This window comes from Schistocerca americana, chromosome 7 (assembly GCF_021461395.2).
Source record: "Schistocerca americana isolate TAMUIC-IGC-003095 chromosome 7, iqSchAmer2.1, whole genome shotgun sequence".
In the NCBI taxonomy this organism is placed as follows: domain Eukaryota; kingdom Metazoa; phylum Arthropoda; class Insecta; order Orthoptera; family Acrididae; genus Schistocerca; species Schistocerca americana.
Window position 1 is genome coordinate 512,243,861 of NC_060125.1, and position 19,118 is coordinate 512,262,978.

The 19,118-nt window shown below is 40.9% G+C and overlaps 1 protein-coding gene across 4 annotated transcripts in view; it reads left to right on the top strand.

Annotated features, from left to right (window-relative positions):
* Window positions 1-19,118, top strand: part of LOC124623164 (gastrula zinc finger protein XlCGF17.1-like) — an 84,635-nt gene that overhangs the window by 14,476 nt on the left and 51,041 nt on the right. The window lies entirely within an intron of this gene.

Genomic DNA, 19,118 nt, shown 5'->3' on the forward strand with positions numbered 1-19,118 from the left:
TTGATGTTCATCTTATATCCTCCTTTCAAGACACTGTCCATTCCGTTCAGCTGCTCTTCCAAGTCCTTTGCTGTCTCTGACAGAATTACAATGTCACCGGCGAACCTCAAAGTTTTTATTTCTTCTCCCTGGATTTTAATATCTACTCCGAATTTTTCTTTTGTTTCCTTTACTGCTTGCTCAATATACAGTTTGAATAACATCGGGGAGAGGCTACAACCCTGTATCACTCCCTTCCCAACCACTGCTTCCCTTTCATGCCCCTCGACTCTTACAACTGCCATCTGGTTTCTGTACAAATTGTAAATAGCCTTTCGCTCCCTATATTTCACCCTTGCCACCTTTAGAATTTGAAAGAGAGTATTCCAGTCAAGATTGTCAAAAGCTTTCTCTAAGTCTACAAATGCTAGAAATGTAGGTTTGCCTTTCCTTAATCTTTCTTCTAAGATAAGTCGTAAGGTCAGTATTGCCTCACGCGTTCCAACATTTCTACGGAATCCAAACTGATCTTCCCCGAGGTCGGTTACTACCAGTTTTTCTATTTGTCTGTAAATAATTTGCATTAGTATTTTGCAGCTGTGACTTGTTAAACTGATAGTTCGGTAATTTTCACATCTGTCAACACCTGCTTTCTGTGGGATTGGAATTATTATATTGTAAGTATGATGACTCAATCAAATATCCACTGATGAGGCTTGTTCATTATGGGATTACCTCAGTAGCTTTTAGAAACAGAACTGTCATCTTTAGCACCATGGTATTAGCAATGAAATTTTGAGTTCAGAGAAATGTGAAGGAGCTGGTAGTAATGTCTAATGAAAATATTTTGAGTTTTATCATAGTATTTTTTTTTTCTCATGTTCCATCCTTTATCCCACACGTGGGCAACCTTTGATTACTTGCAGGCCTGATTCACTTACTTTTTTAAGCTCGTTGGCTGCTTTGTCATTTGATGCGACAGCACTGCTCCTAGCACAGAATATCAGAGCTGTAGCTAGCACGACATCAATTTTTATGGGGTAGCCCATTGATATGAGTGGTAACTCTTTTCTGACGTGCCATGCCAACAAATTATGCCTCAAACCACTCTTATTTGAGAGTACCTTCAATTTATGTTCACCCCATCTTCAGAGGGAGATTTATTTGTGCATCTTGATCATTGTTTCTTTACTTACCGATGTTTTACAATAGTTGTCTTAAAAATTTCCATTGCAAAATTCTGCAATCCCATTAGTAAAGAAACAATGTTTGCTACAAGTAAATAAATTTGAACTTCTGAGGATGAGTGCCGGGCATCTTGAAATGTTGTCATGGGAAAATAAACACCTGTAATAGCAACTGGTTGCAGCTGATTCATTATAAATTGCATTCAATTTTGACAGTTGAAGAATTTTAATGTGTCCACAATGAGGAAGAATTATTTATTAATGTGAATGGGAAAAAGGACAAAAAAAAAAAAAAAAAGGCAGCAAGCTAAGCATTTGAAGTAGACAAGCAAATTGGCTGCAGGCATATCATTTGATTGCTTGAAATTTAGTGTGTTAATATCTGCAATCACTATCAGCAGTCATTTTTTAAACAGTTGTCCAAAAACACTTATGATAACTGATCACTTAGCCATGGGTAGTGTCTGTAACATTTAATTAATACAGTGCAAGTGCCCCCCCCACTCCCCTCTCTCTCTCTCTCTCTCTCTCTCTCTCTCTCTCTCTCCCTCTCCCTCCCTCTCCCTCCTCCCCCCCCCCCCCCCCCAAATCAGGGATGGGTCTCACCCTTTGGCCATGTTTGTTCAAGTAGGCAGCCTATTCTAGAGCAGATGTCTCATGTGCCTCTGACTATGGGATTATTTTACTCATTTCACATATTTTTGCATAATCCATTCCGCTCTATGGTGAGATGTGCTTCAGCTCCTACATCAGGGACATTAGGAGGTCTCATGTACCAAACTATTGGGCTGTCATTCATCGTAACATTGCACGTCTTGTTGCGGCCTGCTCTCATTGTGCTATCTAATAGGTGGCACAGAGGGTGGTACTCTCTCCGTGGCATACACTGCAATGTCCATATTGATACTGCGGGACTCTTCCTAAATTCTTACCGGTTGTTATTGTCAATGGTTTCACTAAGTTTCCGTGTACGTTACCTGCTACCTTTCGACATCAGCCGTGGCTGTGACTGAAGCCTCTTGTGATGGATAATGGTCAACTGTTTGTGTCTCCGGCCCTCCACAATTCTGCATCAGGCAGAGCATTCGCCACGTGACTGCTCCTCCTTTTCACTTCCAATCTAACAGCGAGCTGGAACATTTCGATGTTCAAATAAAGAAGTATGTTGCAGACACCTCCGTGGACAATGCCCCGACTTCCTTGCTGGGGGATTGGTGTCTGGCTGAGATGCTTCATGGTCACCAGCGAAGCACCCTCCTGCATCTGTTCATGTTGCCCCACTGATGCCCAACATGGCATCGTTGCGGTTCACTCCTGGCTGCACAATTCAGGCTCAGTTGTTGACAGAAGAGGAATCTGGCCACAGTCCACAGCTGCTGAGGCCAATACCTTTGTATGTGTGAACCAGTGATGGAGTGGTGGCCCACCACCAAGACATCCTCAAGTGACGGCGAGGGCGTTGACTCTGCCACCTCTGCCTCCTCCCTCAGCACCTCTGTCAGCCTTGCGAGGCATCCCTGTTGTCACAGCTGCCTCCTACTTTTTCTCTGAGGTCAAGCCTCCAGGTGCCTGCTACCAGGCCTCCCTGTGATTCTTCACTGCTATCGATGATTCCACCGCCAGCTGCGTCAGCGACTTCGAGTCTTTGAAAACTATCCCTGACCAAGCGACAGGCTTCTTCACCATCATTTAAACCACGACGTCGAGAGACTGGACATGGTGTTACTACCAGCACCCTTGTCATTGGTCCTCCCTTATGGTACTTTGTGGGGGACTGACTGCGATGTGTGTCCTCGGCTGTGCCATTTCCAACCCTACTCATTGTTTTTGGACCAGTATCTCCTCCTGCAGCTGCTGTCATTGCTGTGGCTTCTGATGCAAAGGCCATAATGTTTCGACAGTTGCCCCAACGCCCTTTCCCCTAGGGGGGAGGGGTGCTATAACCTTGTACGTAATACCTTGATATGCACCATGGCACCAGACTGCTGGCACGCTATACTTCGAATATTCTGCTGATGGCATCTGCATGAGCCGGCAACCAGAGACCGTCTGCTGTGGGCCGAATGACTTGTGCACACGCCATGGTATCCAGCGTGCCCTCTACCAGAGCCCTCCTCTTTGTGAGCACAGTGCAGCCAGCACTTGCTCTCATATTATGTTCATACTTATTGTCAGCAACTGCTTGTATAAGTACTATGATTGTTTACGTGTTCATGGATATATTCTCAATTGTTGTTTGCTGGAAGAAAACTGAACTTTGGTTCATTGTGGCCATGCTGTTGTTGGTGTCTTGCGCTACGATACAGTTGTATTCCAAAGTATTGGTGCGCATGTTACATGTATTTGATAATACTCAAAATACACCACTCATGCACTTACCAATAAGCAAACTTTTGACATAATTCTCAGAACCAAGCAGCTCAGTTCAGCTTGTTATACCCTTGGAAGCATCTCTCATTGTTTTGGTATATAAACAAAAATGTTGGCTTATTTTGCATATTTTCACTCCATACTGCCTAAAGTAAACAAAGCAGTAAGAATATGGAGATTAGATCAGATTAGATTCAGTTCTTGTTCCATAGACCCAAAAATGAGATGATTCTCATTGGTGTGGGATGTGTTAGAAAGTATAACATTAAAAACATGGAATGTTTGAATATAATACTCACTTCCCTGCTCATTTTTCAGGAGATTGTCAACATTTGTGAGTAAATTACAGAAAAACAGGAACTGCTAATATTTACAAAATTAACACACTGTCATAATGTCACGTAGTTATACACTCTAATAAATTTGTCATACAAAAAAATGCCTAATCTTGATTGTTGTGACCATATGGTGTCAAAACTGAAATTAACAGACATTTTTACTTAAGCTGGTCTAACAGTCTCTGTTAAGATATTTATCTATAGAGTAGAAGGAGTTTCCTACCAAAATATCAAACTCTGTTTAAACTGTGCTAAATCTGAAACCAAGGTTTTAATGGCTGCTGGCAATTTATTGGAAATATGTGTTTCTGAATATTGGACTCCTTTTTGGACCAAGGTAAGTGATTTGAAGTCTTATGTAGATTGTTCTTGTTCCTAATATTGATACTATGTATTGAGCTATTGGTTGGAAACAGAGATATATTATTTGCAACTAATTTCATTAAGGAATAAATTTACTGAACAGGTTTCTACATGTTGATCTTGAATTTACACCACAAGTGATACACATGCTGGAAGGAAATCTCTTACAGGTTCTGAATTGCTTATAATGGGGCTTTCCAAAGTTTAATGACAGTGAATTATCATTAAACTATTTATTAATGTTAGTGACAATTTGGTTAGCAGCCATTTCTAAATCTGTACTTGACTTGCTATTTATTGCAATGTTTGTATCATCTACAAACAAAACAAGCTTAGCATTTGGGAATGTAATAGATGAGAGGTCGTTAATGTGCACAAGAAAAAGTAACAGAACCAAGATGGAACCTTGAGGAGCACCACATGTAATTAATTCCTAATCATATGAAGACTGATTAGTTATCCCACAGCTACCTCACAATGACACCATCTGTTTCCTTTGAGTTAGGTAAGACAAACATTTTGCAGCACTGCCAGTGACATCATAAAATTCTAATTTACTTAAGAGTGTGCTGTGATTTACACACTCAAAGGCTTTTGACAGGTCACAAGAAATACTTGTAGCCTCTGATGTGTTATGTAATGAATCAAGTATATTTTCACAGTATGTGTAAAGAGCCATCTCTATATCGAAACCCTTAAGGAACCCAAACTGTGACACCATATTGTTTGCAGTCAAATGTAGATGCTTAAACACAATCTTTTAAAATATTTTTGAAAATTCTGGCAAAAGTGAAATTGGTTGACAGTTTGACAGTATCTCTTTATCCTCCTTCTTGTAAAGACGCTTAACTTCAGCATATTTTAGCCAGTCTGAAAATGTTCTACTGATGACATTGATTACACAATTAAGTTAATTTAGAACTCAACTCACATGAACACTCGTTGATTAACTTCATTGATATTTTATCATAACCACTAAACTGTTTTGTTTTTAAGGGTTTTATGATGGATGCTACTTCTTTGGGAGAAGTGAGTGTCACTTCCATTTTACTGAGACTGGTCTCAGGTATTCCATTACACTGTTTACTGAATCTGATAACCCCCAAGCTGATAGTAACAGAAACAAAGCACTTGCTTAAGAGGTTCGCAACATTGCATGCTCTTGTTACCAATGTCTCATTTATTTTTAGAGCTATCCGTTCCTCTTTGTTTCTGTCCCCACCTGTCTCTGTCTTCACTATGTCCCATTAGTTTTTATTTTGTTGCCTAATGTAATTACCATTTTCTTGTAACAAAGATGCTTAGATTTCTGGATAACTTGCTTCCTTATTTTACAGTGTTCTTTGTAATGCGTTACAATGTTAACATATGCCTAAAGTAGATAACATTTCATCTTGCAGAACCCTTTGTTAATACCTTGGAATTCCTCTCAGGGGCTCAGTGTTTATTTGCTGGGCTTGGTGACCCTGGGGTTCCTGAGCTGGGGACCTGTTAGCACCACCAATCCCTTGTCACCATAGGCTCTGGGCATGCTTCAGTCAGCACAGTGGTGGAACGTTGTGTGTCACAGGGAATGAGGATCTTGACTTGACTGACCAGATTGCGAGGATGGCAAAAACTTCAGTCTCAAGGTGTGCTGCATGCTGATGAGATACATTGCTGTTGAGGTGGAACAGTAGTTAGCGGGCAACCTCTGCAGAACCTGTCACACCTCAGTCATATAAGAGTTACCTAGGCATGAGGGGGCTCTGTCTAGGTGGACTTTTATTTCCGTAACTACTTTTGGGACCAGCATGGATCCTTCAAAATCTTCTCTTCCTCTTCCCAGTGGAAAGGGTGGGTCGCTGACAGGTACCAACATCCGATCAAGCAAGAGGGCTCATGTAGCCAGTCCTCCTTACTTGGGGATTACACAGAGTCTTTCTCGAGTAAAAAAAAGGGGGGGGGGGGCAGAGAGAGATAGAGAGAGAGAGAGAGAGAGAGAGAGAGAGAAACCCACATGCTGGGGGTCAGGATGTCTTTCTTATAATTAAACAGAAAGAGGGAAGCTTTGAGCCAGTGTTTGCATACAAAAAGGTTTAGAGGGAATCACTGAAAATCTAAAACCTGTCAGCTGGTTGCGAAATGGGACCCTGTTGGTAGAAACATCCAATTACCAACAAGTGAAAAACATCCAGAAAGCTCAGTGCCTCAGGTAGTTTGCAATAGAATTTGAATTGCACACCACCTTGAGCTATAGTAAAGATGTTGTGTCTTGCTGCGATCTGGTTGACATTGCCTGAGAATAACTGAAAGCTGAGTGATCCCAGAATGGCATCTGCTGATGTACAGAACGTAATGAAATGGGTGGATGGCAATCTTGTAAAATCGGACTCCTATGTACCAACTTTCAGCAGCACAAAACTTCCAGAGCGTGTTAAGGCTGGTTTCCTCCACCTCAGTGTATGGCCTTATTTTCCTAACCTAGAACCGAGTGAGGTGGCGCAGTGGTTAAACACTGGACTTGCATTCAGGAGGACGACGGTTCAATCCCGCGTCCGGCCATTGTGATGTAGGTTTTCCGTGATTTCCCTAAATTGCTCCAGGCAAATGCCGAGATGGTTCCTTTCAAAGGGCACAGCCGACTTCCTTCCCCGTCCTTCCCTAATCCGATGAGACCGATGACCTCGCTGTCTGGTCTCCTTCCCCAAAACAACCAACAATCCTAACCTAGTGCACTGTTTTACATGTCAGTGCTTTGGGCACACCACCTTAGATTGTAAGGGTGGAGCCATTTGTGATAAATGTAGTAAGACTGCCCATGAATGAATGTGTTGGTTGTTCACCTCCTCCAAAGTGTGTAAACTGCACTGGGGATCTCTTTGACTGGGGTAGGGGCTTCAGTGTCTTCCTTGAAGAAAGAAAGGTACAAGAGGTCAGAACAAATAAGTGTTTTTCACATGGTGAGGCCAAAAAGATCTAAAAGGCCTTGCAGCTCACGAAGTTCGCTACCTCCTTTGTGTCTGCTCTTAAACAACCAGTTCAGAAGACTGATGCTGCTACCCAAACGGAGGTTCCTGGGTGTCAGTACTAGTACCTTTTTGTCAGTACACTTGTACTGTTGCAGTTCCTTCAAAACCAACACTTCCTTCCAAAACATCAAAAAAGTCTGTTGTCACCAACATTGCGGAGCTCCCTGCTCCTCCTAAGGTTCAGTCTGGTCCACAGTCCAGCGGTGCCAATACCATTTCTTTGGTTGTGGCTCTGAAGCCTACCCAGGGCAAAAAATCAAAGGCCAAGCATTGACCAGTGACGGAGGTGGGAAGTAAACAGTCCGAGAATATCATCATACTGTCTGATGTCCCTCTGACCTTTCGATAGAACTAATGGACCTTGGTGTCGGACTGAATCCCCATCCATTATGGGCTCCCTTCCTGGTGGAGAGACAGGATGAAAATGGAATGGAACATTAATGGGTTCACGATACATGTGGAGGAAGTGAAACGGCTAGTGCAAGAATGCCTATGTGCTTGTGTTCACAAGTAACACTTTTTAAAGCCACTGATGTTTCTGTGCTATGGGGCTATACCCTCCACTGAAAGGATGAGCTGATTGGGGCAGAGCCAAGGGAGTGGTTGTCGTGTGTGCCAATAATGCACATTCCTCTTCTGCTGGATACAACCTGTGAGCAGCTGCTGTCGAAATTCATGGGTGTCGGAGGATCACTATTTGCTTGCTGTATCTACCTGTGCAAAATGCAGTAGAGTCTTGAGGCTCTCATAGATCTTGGGAACAACTTGTGCAGCCATTTCTCCTACTGGGAGACTTCAATGCCCATCTCATCGACCCTCAGGGTAGGGTTTGGAGGCCATCATGACGTCTCACGAGCTGTGTATCCTCAACACAGGTACTTCCACTAATTTCTGTACTGGTACTGGGTCATTCTCAGCAATCGATCATTCTTTCTGCTGTCCAGCCCTTGCAGACTCTGTTCAGTCGCAGGTGATTGACGACCTTCATTCGATAATTGCAGTCATGTACCAATAGCAGCAGTGCTGAAACAGGAATGTTCCCAAACAGTGCCTACAGACATTGCTTAGATGCTGGCAGAGCATTCTGCAAAAACTACTGCCAGTTCCAGCCAAGGTCCGGCATTTCGCTGCTACCTTGTGACTGTAGAGAGGGGCAAGTTGTATTTAAGATCACACTGTTCAGGGTTACAACTCCCCTTTCTCCTTGTGGGAGCTGGAATTGGCCCTGTCTGAGACTCGTGACACTGCACCTAGTCATGACCAAATCCGGTACTGCATGCTTTGACATTTGCCAGCAGTGTCAAAGAAATACTTTTCGAATGTTTTAATCTTATGTGGTAGACAGGTCACCTCCCCAGCCCGCGGAGAGAGGCAATTTTAAGACCTCTCCTCAAACCAGGAAAGGACTTGACATGTCCCAGTAGTTACCGGAGTATTGCCTTAATGAGCTGTGCAGGAAAGACATTTGAGCAAATGGTTAACAGTCGTTCTGGTCTGGTTATTAGAGGCTAGGCAACTCCTTAACTGCTCTCAGTTCTGGAGATTTCGGTCCATTGTCGACAACCTGAACCTACTAGGGGCAGCTATTCAACAGGCTTTTCTATGTAAACATAGCTGTATTGGCATATTCTTTGATGTCAGTAAGGCATGCAAGACTACTAGAAGACACAGTATTCTTGTACAACTGCATCACTACGGCTTTCGTGACCCCCTCCATATCTCTATAAGGTCTTTCCTGTCTCAGCGGTTTTTTAGGATCCGAGTTGGTGATATGCAGTCAGATCATTTTGAGCAGGAGAACGGTGTTCCTCAGGGCAGTGTGTAGTGTTTTAAGTGTTACCCTCTTTACCACAGCCATAAATAGCATTTTATCTACGGTAAGGAGTCCTGCACAGTGCTCCTTATTTGCGAGCAATTTTGCTGTTTTGAGTTCTCACTACAGTGTTGCAACAGTGAGCCATCGGTTGCAACTTACACTGTGGATTAGAGGAGTGGGCTGCAAACACGGGTTTTCAAGTTTCTGCAGATAAGTGTGTGTGTGTGTGTGTGTGTGTGTGTGTGTGTGTGTGTGTGTGTGTTTTCATTTTAATCATTCTTGCCGTATTTTTAGTTTACTTGCCTTGCGTATGAAGGACACCATTCTACACTTTAGTGACTCGGTGAAGTTCCTGGGCCTCATTTTTGACTCTAAGATTGTTGTGGTTGCCACAGCTGAGAGGCTTGAAAGCCAGGACCCTAAAGGTGCTGAACATCATAAAATGCTTTAACCACAGATCTTGGGGACAGGACACATCTGCTCCAGTTTTATAGGGCTTTTGTGTGCTCGTGGCTAGACTACCGGTGCACAGTGTATGGGTCGATGAGGCCTCATTATTTGAAGATTATTGATGCTATCCACCACGAGGGGATTAGGCTGTGCGTGAGTGCTTATTTCCCAGCCCCATACCCAGTCTCTGTGCTGAGGCTGGTGAACTGCTGCTTTAAAATTCGAAGGCAACTCCTGAATGTGTAAGTTCCTCACAGCTCTGAGTTCACCTGCGTACCATATTGTTGCTCGCCCCCTGTGGAATGCCTTTTCTCCCATTGATCATGAGTGATAAGGCCATTTGAGGTCCATGTTCGGCATGTGCTGGAATCACTTAGAGTGAAGCAAGTCCAGTCTCAAATCCTGGGTTTTAGTCATCTGCCACCCTGATTGCTGCAGAGCCTCAGACTAATTTTAGGTTTCGTCAGTACAGGAGGGATTGTACTATTGCTTCTGTTTTTAATACAATATTTTCTGTCATATATAGCTGTCTTTGCGAGTGGGTCTAAACAGGGTTGCTGTTGATTCCTCTGTTGTTTTCCCAGATCGTGTCATCAAGGTCGGACTGCCTTAAGATTTACTGTCTTCGATGCAGAATTATATACGATCTTGCAGGCACTGGAGCAGATGAGATGTTGTTTCGGTTTTAAATTTCCTGCCTGTTCTGATTCTCTGAGTGCCCTTCACTCTCTAAACGTTTGTATCCAGCAGCTAAAGTAGCCCACAATATCCAGGATGCGCCGGGACGGATCTAGCAGCCAAGGCATGTCGTGATACTCAGTTATTTGAGTGTGCCATCCATGTGTGCCTCACTGTTGAGATCCAAAGTCTTGTACCAGTGGGAGGATGAGTGGCTGGAAGTGACAGACACTAAGCTCTGTCAAATGAAGCTCACAACGTTGCCGTGGCATACCTCCTTCCAGCCATGTTGACGGGACGAGGTCCTCCTTACTTTTCTTCGCATAGGCCACAGCCCTATGACGTGTGACTTCTTGCTCAGGCAAGAGGAACCTCCAGTGTTTGGTGCTTGTAGCATACAGATCACTGTATGCCACATTTTATTGGACTGTGTTTCATTTTCTGACCAGTGGGCCATGACAGATTTGCTGATGGGTCTGCCTTTTATTTTAAGTAACATGCAAACAGATGCGGTTTGGATTTTAAAGTTTTGTGAATTGTCCAATATTTTTCTGAAGATATTAGGGGAATTGTTTTAATGCGTTCACTGGGTGACTGGCTAACCCAAGTGGTCAGCCAGTCACATCTCCCTGATCTTTCTTTCAGCTCCTTTGTTGTTTTACTTGTGTTTTAATCTGCTGTATAGCACATTTTAGAATTTCTTCATTGTCTTAGTGTGTATGTTAACCTTTTCAATGTTTTATTCACATTAATTTCTTTTAATGTGTGTGAGGGCACTGATAACCTTGCTGTTGGGCGCCTGTGAGTCCCAAACACACACTGTCCCTTGGAATTCTTACTCACTTCCCAGTACATTTATTTATAATGGTTTTTGTTGGTGATAATAAAAATTAGTTTCAATTGAACTGTGAGATTCGCAGTCATATGACAAAACAGGAAATGCATTTGCAGTTGTGAATATGGACAACCATCAGCTGTATAATGAAATTACGACAATGACAATTTGTGTTGCACCGGGACTCATACGGATTTTCTGCATATCACGAGCAGTCGCCTTACCCATGTTGCCAAAGGTTCTGGAAATCAGGGAATGTCAGGATATATCAGGGAATTTCAAACTTATCAGGGAAATGTGGAAAAAAAAAAGAAAAGATTGGAAAAATCTCGTTTTTATCTCAGTAGATGAAATGGTTTGTTTACTGAGGTGTCATGCATCATTGCTGGCTAGGTGCAGCTGAGTATGTGTGCCACTTCCCTACTGCCTCATTACTATTAGTTTTCTCCTTCCTACCACTCCTCCAAGCTTGCAGTCAGTGCTGCCCCAACGTCTCGCCACTAGCCTAGCAGCTGCCTACAAGTGGCAGGAAGGCATGAGAAGTGGTTTTTTTGGATCTGATTCTTAGAGACTGTAGACACAGTGGCCGGACACAGTGGTCGTGAGTGCACGAGTTGTTTCTGAGTGACTGTATGCTTTCTGATAAGAGCTGTGGCTGAAAATTTAGTTGCGAGAGTGTAATTGTCTTTCCTACCTGCCTGTCTCTGGCTCAGAAATCATCTTTATGGTGAGTTTCTGTCTTTCCTCATTATTATTGATTCTCAGAGTATTTGAACACGTTGTCTGTTGTATGGATTCATCACTATGGTCTCATTTCATCAACATGATGTCTGTGGTTCAGGACTAGCTGGCCTGTGGTGTCACCGCCAGACACCACACTTGCTAGGTGGTAGTCTTTAAATTGGCCGCGGTCCATTAGTATACGCCGGACCCGCGTGTCGCCACTGTCAGTGATTGCAGACCGAGCGCCACCACACGGCAGGTCTAGAGAGACTTACTAGCACTCGCCCCAGTTGTATAGCCAACTTTGCTAGTGAAGCTACACTGACAAAGTACGCTCTCATTTGCCGAGACGATAGTTAGCATAGCCTTCAGTTACGTCATTTGCTACGACCTAGCAAGGCGCCATGATCCTTTGCTACTTATCTTATGATGCCTGTACCGTCAGACCGATGTTCTACAATTATGGATTAAAGTTAAGTATTACAGCAACTGCGTCCGTTTTTCTAAGTTCTCATTTCCTTGTAATGTTCCAGACCTCACGCCAGTCTGCGTGAGCTTAAGCGCGTGCCCTTCGGCTACCTCCGAGTGGCTTGGCTGTCTTGTCAAGTCACTACAGGCCACACGAGTGGGCTTCCACAACATGCCAAAACCACAGGCTGTTACTAAGAGTATCTGTAATGGATTGTGCGTGCTGATCTGAAGCAATTCAGTTTCCACTAATGTGCAGACACTGCCTGTCGGATCTAGTCTCACTGATCTCCCTACAGGCCCGGTCTGTTTTTGTGTGGCGTAAAGCAGCAGATGTTCATGATATATCCTTGGATCCAGGACTGCAATGCTCATCAGCAGGCCAGAGGTCATGTGATGGATTTCAGGAATTGCAACTGTCTTACTGCAATTATGTTGTACAGTGTGGCATTTTATGGACATTTTATTTGTTCTAGTACATTTTGGCCTTTCAAAAGTAGTTTAAATGTTGGAAAGTATGGACGATAAGAAGAAGAAAATTGTCAGTCACTGACAGTTTGTACGCTATGTACTCATAGATTTCTCAAAAGAAAAATTGCAAAATACCTGTAAAATAATAGATATAACACAGTAGGTAATAACTGACAATAATGAACATAGTAGAACTAACATTTAGTGCGGTCACCTACATTGTTGGTTTACACAATTCTTACCAACCTTATACACTTCTTTCAAGAGGCCTATTTTTTCTGAAGTTATTTCAGAAATCAGTGAATGTATTTTAAATCTGTCTTGCAACTCCAAGGAAATCCATATTTTTGTCACAAAATATGTTTCATTTCATTGAAATAAACGATGTCAAAGATTTAAATAAAAAACTTATACTATTTGGCTTGCTTTCTCCATCTAAAAAACAGTTCATTACAAAAGCTGTTGATGTTAGTACATAATATTTCTGCTCATATCAGGAAACATCATCTGCTTGCGAGTTTTTGTTAAATATTTCCTTGTTTGCACTATTGTTTCTTGTACCATAGCTGCAAAGACAGATTGTCAACTTCCGTCTTAACTTACTCTTGAGGTGTCAAAATTTGTCAGGGAAAAATGCTAAAACTTTCAACCGCGTGTCTGTTATACCATGTGGCTATCTTAGCACGACTCATGGTAAGACCTAAACTTCTGGCTCCAATTCGTGTACGGATAGCCAAATGGTATGGTGACTGCATGTGATAAGCAGGAAATCTGGGATCCGGTCCTAGTCCAGCAAACATTTTCTTCGTTATCATTCCGTTATACAGATGATGATTGTCCATATTTGCAACTGCAAATACATTTCTTCTATTTCATAATGGCTGTAGTCGCTGCATTGCCTTTTGTTTCAGTCATGCATGCATGTCTGAAGGAATTTTACATCACAATTCATAATAACTCAGGCACTGCAATATCATATACACAAAAATAATTTTCATTTCCTTGTCCAGAGTTCAGAATTGAGTTACATACCCTGCTAGTAAGTTATTCCACAATACAGCATTAGCCACTGTTTCTACAAATTATCTGAATATCTAGATTCAGTGATAGAAAAGCTCTCTGAGCTACGTGGTAAGTAGCCATGTTAGTTATAAAGCTGCATGACAAGAAATAATGTACTATAAATGTAAGTCAGTTTTTTCTTTGAAAAATACCATTGTAACCAAATAAATATTAATCTAATAATAGCAGATGAACGGCAGCTCTGTAGTAAAACTAAGGTGGCAAGAGCTTTTATCAAAGTAGCAGCTTTCTTGCTTATTTTCTTTATTAATTTTAGATGGCATAATTGTGAATAGCATCAATACAGTATGTGAATTAATTTTCTATATGTGTTTGTCTTGTGTATACCATGACTTGTTCTACATCCCTGAAGGTTTCACTCTTGATGAGGTCTACATAATACAATGAATGAGCAGATGAAAACAGGCTGAATCTAGTCGCTGGGAGAACTGTGTTAACATTTCCTTTGTAGGTACTTTCCTTATGCTAAAGACATCCCTGTAGCTGTTTCATAATTGCCTCTACTATAAACTAATTTTTTAAACTGGATTTCAAAACTCTTATTTTGTAATTGTTCTTAATGCCTTAATAATCACAAATATAAGCTGAATTGAGATTAACTGTTACCATTGTCTAGTAAATTTATGAGGAAGATGTCAGATAAGAAAACTTCACTATTCATGTACATAATCTGTCATCTTTTCAATATTGCCTTCCCAGTGAAACAGGTCAGTGCACAAAACTCAAAATGGCTGCATCACAAAGGGTATGAGAGTATCATGCGAGGCTAGTAGGTCACCCTATGAGCAAAGTGTAGCTCCATAAGATCCAAATTTCCTCAGTTTTTTAACTTAACTAGAAGGTCCTTAAAAGTAACATCTAAGGCAAAACAACTAGCAAATCAAGCCTACATAAATGACTCAAGTAACAGATCTAAAGTCACAGGGGATATTGTCAGAAAAACTTTACAAACCGATGTCAAAAAAGAAACACCGGAATCTTCCCATTGTAATGATCAACAAATTATAGACACCAAACACATTTGTGATACATTTCATAAACATTTTTCTGATGTAGCTAAGTATTCTTTCAATTGGTTGCTCTCCACCAACAAAATCTTTCCCTGCAAAGTGTGTAAGATCTGAGAAACTACTTTTTCCTAAAATTTTCAACTTTGAAGATGACTCTCCTAATTAATAGGAACATGAAAAATTCCTTCTGGTGTGTCCTTTGGAAGTAGAAGTAGATCTCCAACTGTACTCCAAATGGAACTGCCGCACTCATCCCTTGCTGCCTTATTAAATAACCAATGCCTGGTGGCTGTGCATTGAACCTCATGGGAGGCATGGCTGAAGCCTCGTCCGGATTGGCAGCATCCTTGTGGCGGTCAACTGGTAGTATGATACTATTGATGTTTGATGACACCACAAACAACTCATTTGGATTTATCAGTCAGCTCAGGAGGCTGACAAGACTCAACCTTAGATCCCCTCCTCTTCCTTCTCTTAATTAATGATCTGCCAGAAAACCTGCAGTAACTGTGCTATTACTCATGATAGAAACCACGTCTCTTGTAATATTTCTCTATGTCAAATAAGAGCTGACTTAATTGACAGCAGTGGAAGGGTCCTGTACTGGCTATGATGACAATCTTTTAGTTAACATGGAAAATTAAAAAAAAAAAAAAAAAACCTCATATGATCTACACATCAAAGGACCATGCAAACATTACTGAATAGGTCAGTGAGACTGAATTTCTTGGTCACTTCAATGGAATATGTACATAGATAAACTTCTGTGCAAAATGATTGAATTCTGCAGTGGCTTCCGAGTTATCGGGCAAAGGTGTGACTTGATTGCTATTAGAATTCACGTTCCTCTGGTTAACTCAATCATTTCGTATGGCATTCCCCTCTGGAAGTCAACACACAAGAAAATATTTGCTATGCGAATTGTCAAGATTATGATATGATTGCCACTACATGCTCCTACCAAACCGATCTTCAAAGAGCTGGGAATATTACTTGTCCCATGTATATACACACAAGAGACTGTTTCATCTGTAAATAGGAATCTCCATATCCTAAAAAAAAAGTGATATACATGATTACAACACCTGTGCTAGTAAACCCACCCACACCAACGTGGTGACCAAACCAAAAGTTCTACTGTCACCTCCGTATAACATGTTAGTTTTTGAATCAGGAGTCACAGGATGCGGGCTGTGATGTTATCCATGCATCTGGGATTACTCATTTACACAGTCCATCAGGAAATAGAAGTGGTCGAAAACGATCGAAGGGTAGCAGTTGTAAGGGCACAAGAAAAAAAGTGCCAAGGCAAGCGCCAAGGGAAAAAAACCTCTGCGACAGTAGGACGGGTAGTAAGGGCAGTAGCAGCTTGCTAGCTGCGACAGAGCACGCAAAGTAAGGTAAGGTTAGTGTGAGGTATCGTGCATCATAACCTATGTTGCTGCATGTTCGTCAAAGCTGGGTCGGTCCGGGTGCTGCGGCTGGGCTCGTGTGGATTCTCCTGGGCCCACTGTAGTGGCTTCCTCCCTGTAACAAAGGGGGTTAACATTCATCTTACTAGTCAGAGACTGAGTAAATGCCATGACAATGTTGAAGCACAAGGACTGCATATTCTGTAATGAATTACTTTGCTCAGTCAAAATAATAAATCCTTCGGGTAGGCTGTTACCAGTATAATACTCCAGCATTATTTTAATTGTGTTGCTGAATTTATAGAGACGAATTTATGTCACATGTAACTTTTTGTTGACAATGTAATAATGTTGAATGGTGTGGTAGCTAACTTATATTTAATTCTTTTGTTGATATATGTACAGGGTGACCCGAAAGTCAATCTACATTTGAAAATGCTGTTGTTCATGGGATAATGTAGGTAGAGGTAAAAATTGACACAAATGCCTGAAATGACGTGGAGTTTTATTGAAACAAAAATGAGTGCAAAAACTGGCTAACAGATGGTGCTGGACAGTAACACATCAGTGACGCCACATGAGGATAAACACCTGCTGGAAGGTGCGACTTTAATGCAGGACAGTGCTTCACCCCATATTGCTACATTTGTGCAAGATCTCTTGCGCACGTTGTATGGTGAAAATTATGTGCTGAGCCTCCACGTCAGTCGTGCTTGGCCTTCCAGGTCCACAGACCTTTGTCATGTGATGATTGGTTGAGGTCTTAGCTGAAGCCACTATCATCCAGGCTTCTTAGGGGTGCTAAAAGATAACATTGGACAGCATTTTCTCACAGTACCTGCTGATATGCAGTACAGTGCTGCTCACAACAGTGTCCCACAACTACAGGTATTGTTGATTGATGGCCGACATGTTGAGCATTTGTTATAAAGAACATTGTCTAGATAAAAATCCACTATTATACTAATTATTGCTTTTGCATCACATTAAGTGCTATCTGTCGGCCATTTCGTGCCTGTTTTTTGGTTTCAATAAGACCCCATATCATTTCGAGCATGTGTGTCTATTTTACCTTCTACTTATATTATTCCATGAAGTATTGAAATTTCAAATGTTAATGGACTTTTGAATCCCCTGTACTCTGTGCTCTACAGTACATATATATTTTACTGTTTACAGTGCATGAATATTTAAAAAAAATCATTGTAATGAAAAGCTATATGCTTCTTCAGCAGTTGCTGTAACTTATATCCCATATAAACATGATTTTGTGGCTATATTGTTGTTATTATCTTGATTTGTACTGTTTGGTTCTTCAAGCGTGCCCAATACAGCTTTTTTTTTTTTTTATTGTAATTTTCCTTATTTGTCTGAAATCTCTGCATTCCTTCTATGCATCATTTCCACTGAAAATTGCATCTATTATATGGAACTACCTTAAGGTCTAGGTGCATTTCTCAGATCCATTGGCATCCTGTCTTCTTTCTCATCACAAGTTGTAAAATCCTGTTCGTTTTCATTTGCAAGATCTGGAAGAAAGGAGAGATTCTTTTCTTTTTCATTATGCTGGTGATGGGTCTCTCTCAATAGACAGTTTCATTGGGCATGAGTCTTGAATTCTTTGATCTGGTATTTTTTATTTACACTAGTTCTGATGATTCTTCTTTCATTTTCGAGAGGTGATCAGTGTTCTTTCATTTTTAGTTTGGAACTGGTTTTGCATGCATAAGTGACTCCTAGAAGAGTTACAGTTTTATAGTGTAGGATCTTAGTGTCAATAGAGAAGCATTTATTATTATTCATTGGCAAGGTTGGAAACTGATCTCTCTTTATTTTGTTGGTTCTATTTATCTATGTTTCTTTTTGACATAAGTTTGATGATTTCTCCAGGATATTTATGCTGCAGAACTATGTTAATTTTTTGGTTGTTTATGAAGATGTTAGCTATTTTTATGGATTTCGTGAGAATGATCTCAGTTTTCTCGAATCTTGTAATCCTGTTTTAAGATATTTTTTGGAGACATGGTCTGGGCTTGTGCTTTTACATCAAGACCTAAGAGAGACCAAAATTGTCTACAAAACCCAAGCAGCTTGTTCTTATTGAGACTTTGGCTCTAATTATGATTTTAGATGGGTTTTCCTTTTGCCAAATTTTCATAATGTAATTGAGAGCTGCACCAAAAAGCAATGGGGTTAATCCACCAATTTTTCTAACATCAGTATGTATTGTGAAAACTTTAGAAATTTATTTTCCCTTCAACTTTACCTTGGAATTTGTGTTTTTTACAGTTAGTTCGATAATTCTATTAATTTAGTATGAAGACCACATGATCTGAGGATTTTTAAAAGTGTATGTGTATGGATACTATAATAGGCTTTTTTGAAATATATGAATGGAATACACAGCTCTTTATTTCTGTACTTGTAATATTCCATAAGTTATTTCAAGCTGAGAATTCTTTGTGGGCAATTTTGGTATAAGTGGAATCCTCCTCGGTATTCTACAAGTTGTGGTTCCAGAATGTTTTTGATTTCTTAAATTATATGGAAAAAAATTTTTGTATGTGTAATCCAATGGGGTTATTCATTCCAGTCTTGTCACAGAACCCATTGTACCAACAGTATAGCTTTATATATCTCCCTTTTTGTCATTACTGACACTGGGCAAAATAAATGCAGTGGTGATATTGGACTCATAACTTTCATTAATTGCAAACTGCGTACTGTATCAGAATAAATATATGTATTTACAACAACTCATTTCTGTAAGTATGTATTCCCTAGAGGTTTAAAAGGATTTTGAATTCCAACAGCTTACTTAGTTGTGTTTTATGTTTCTTCAAATAATGTGATGTGGTATGAAGTCATGGACAAAATTTATTAATATGGCAGAGAAACACTACGTTTTTCCAATTTAAAAAAAT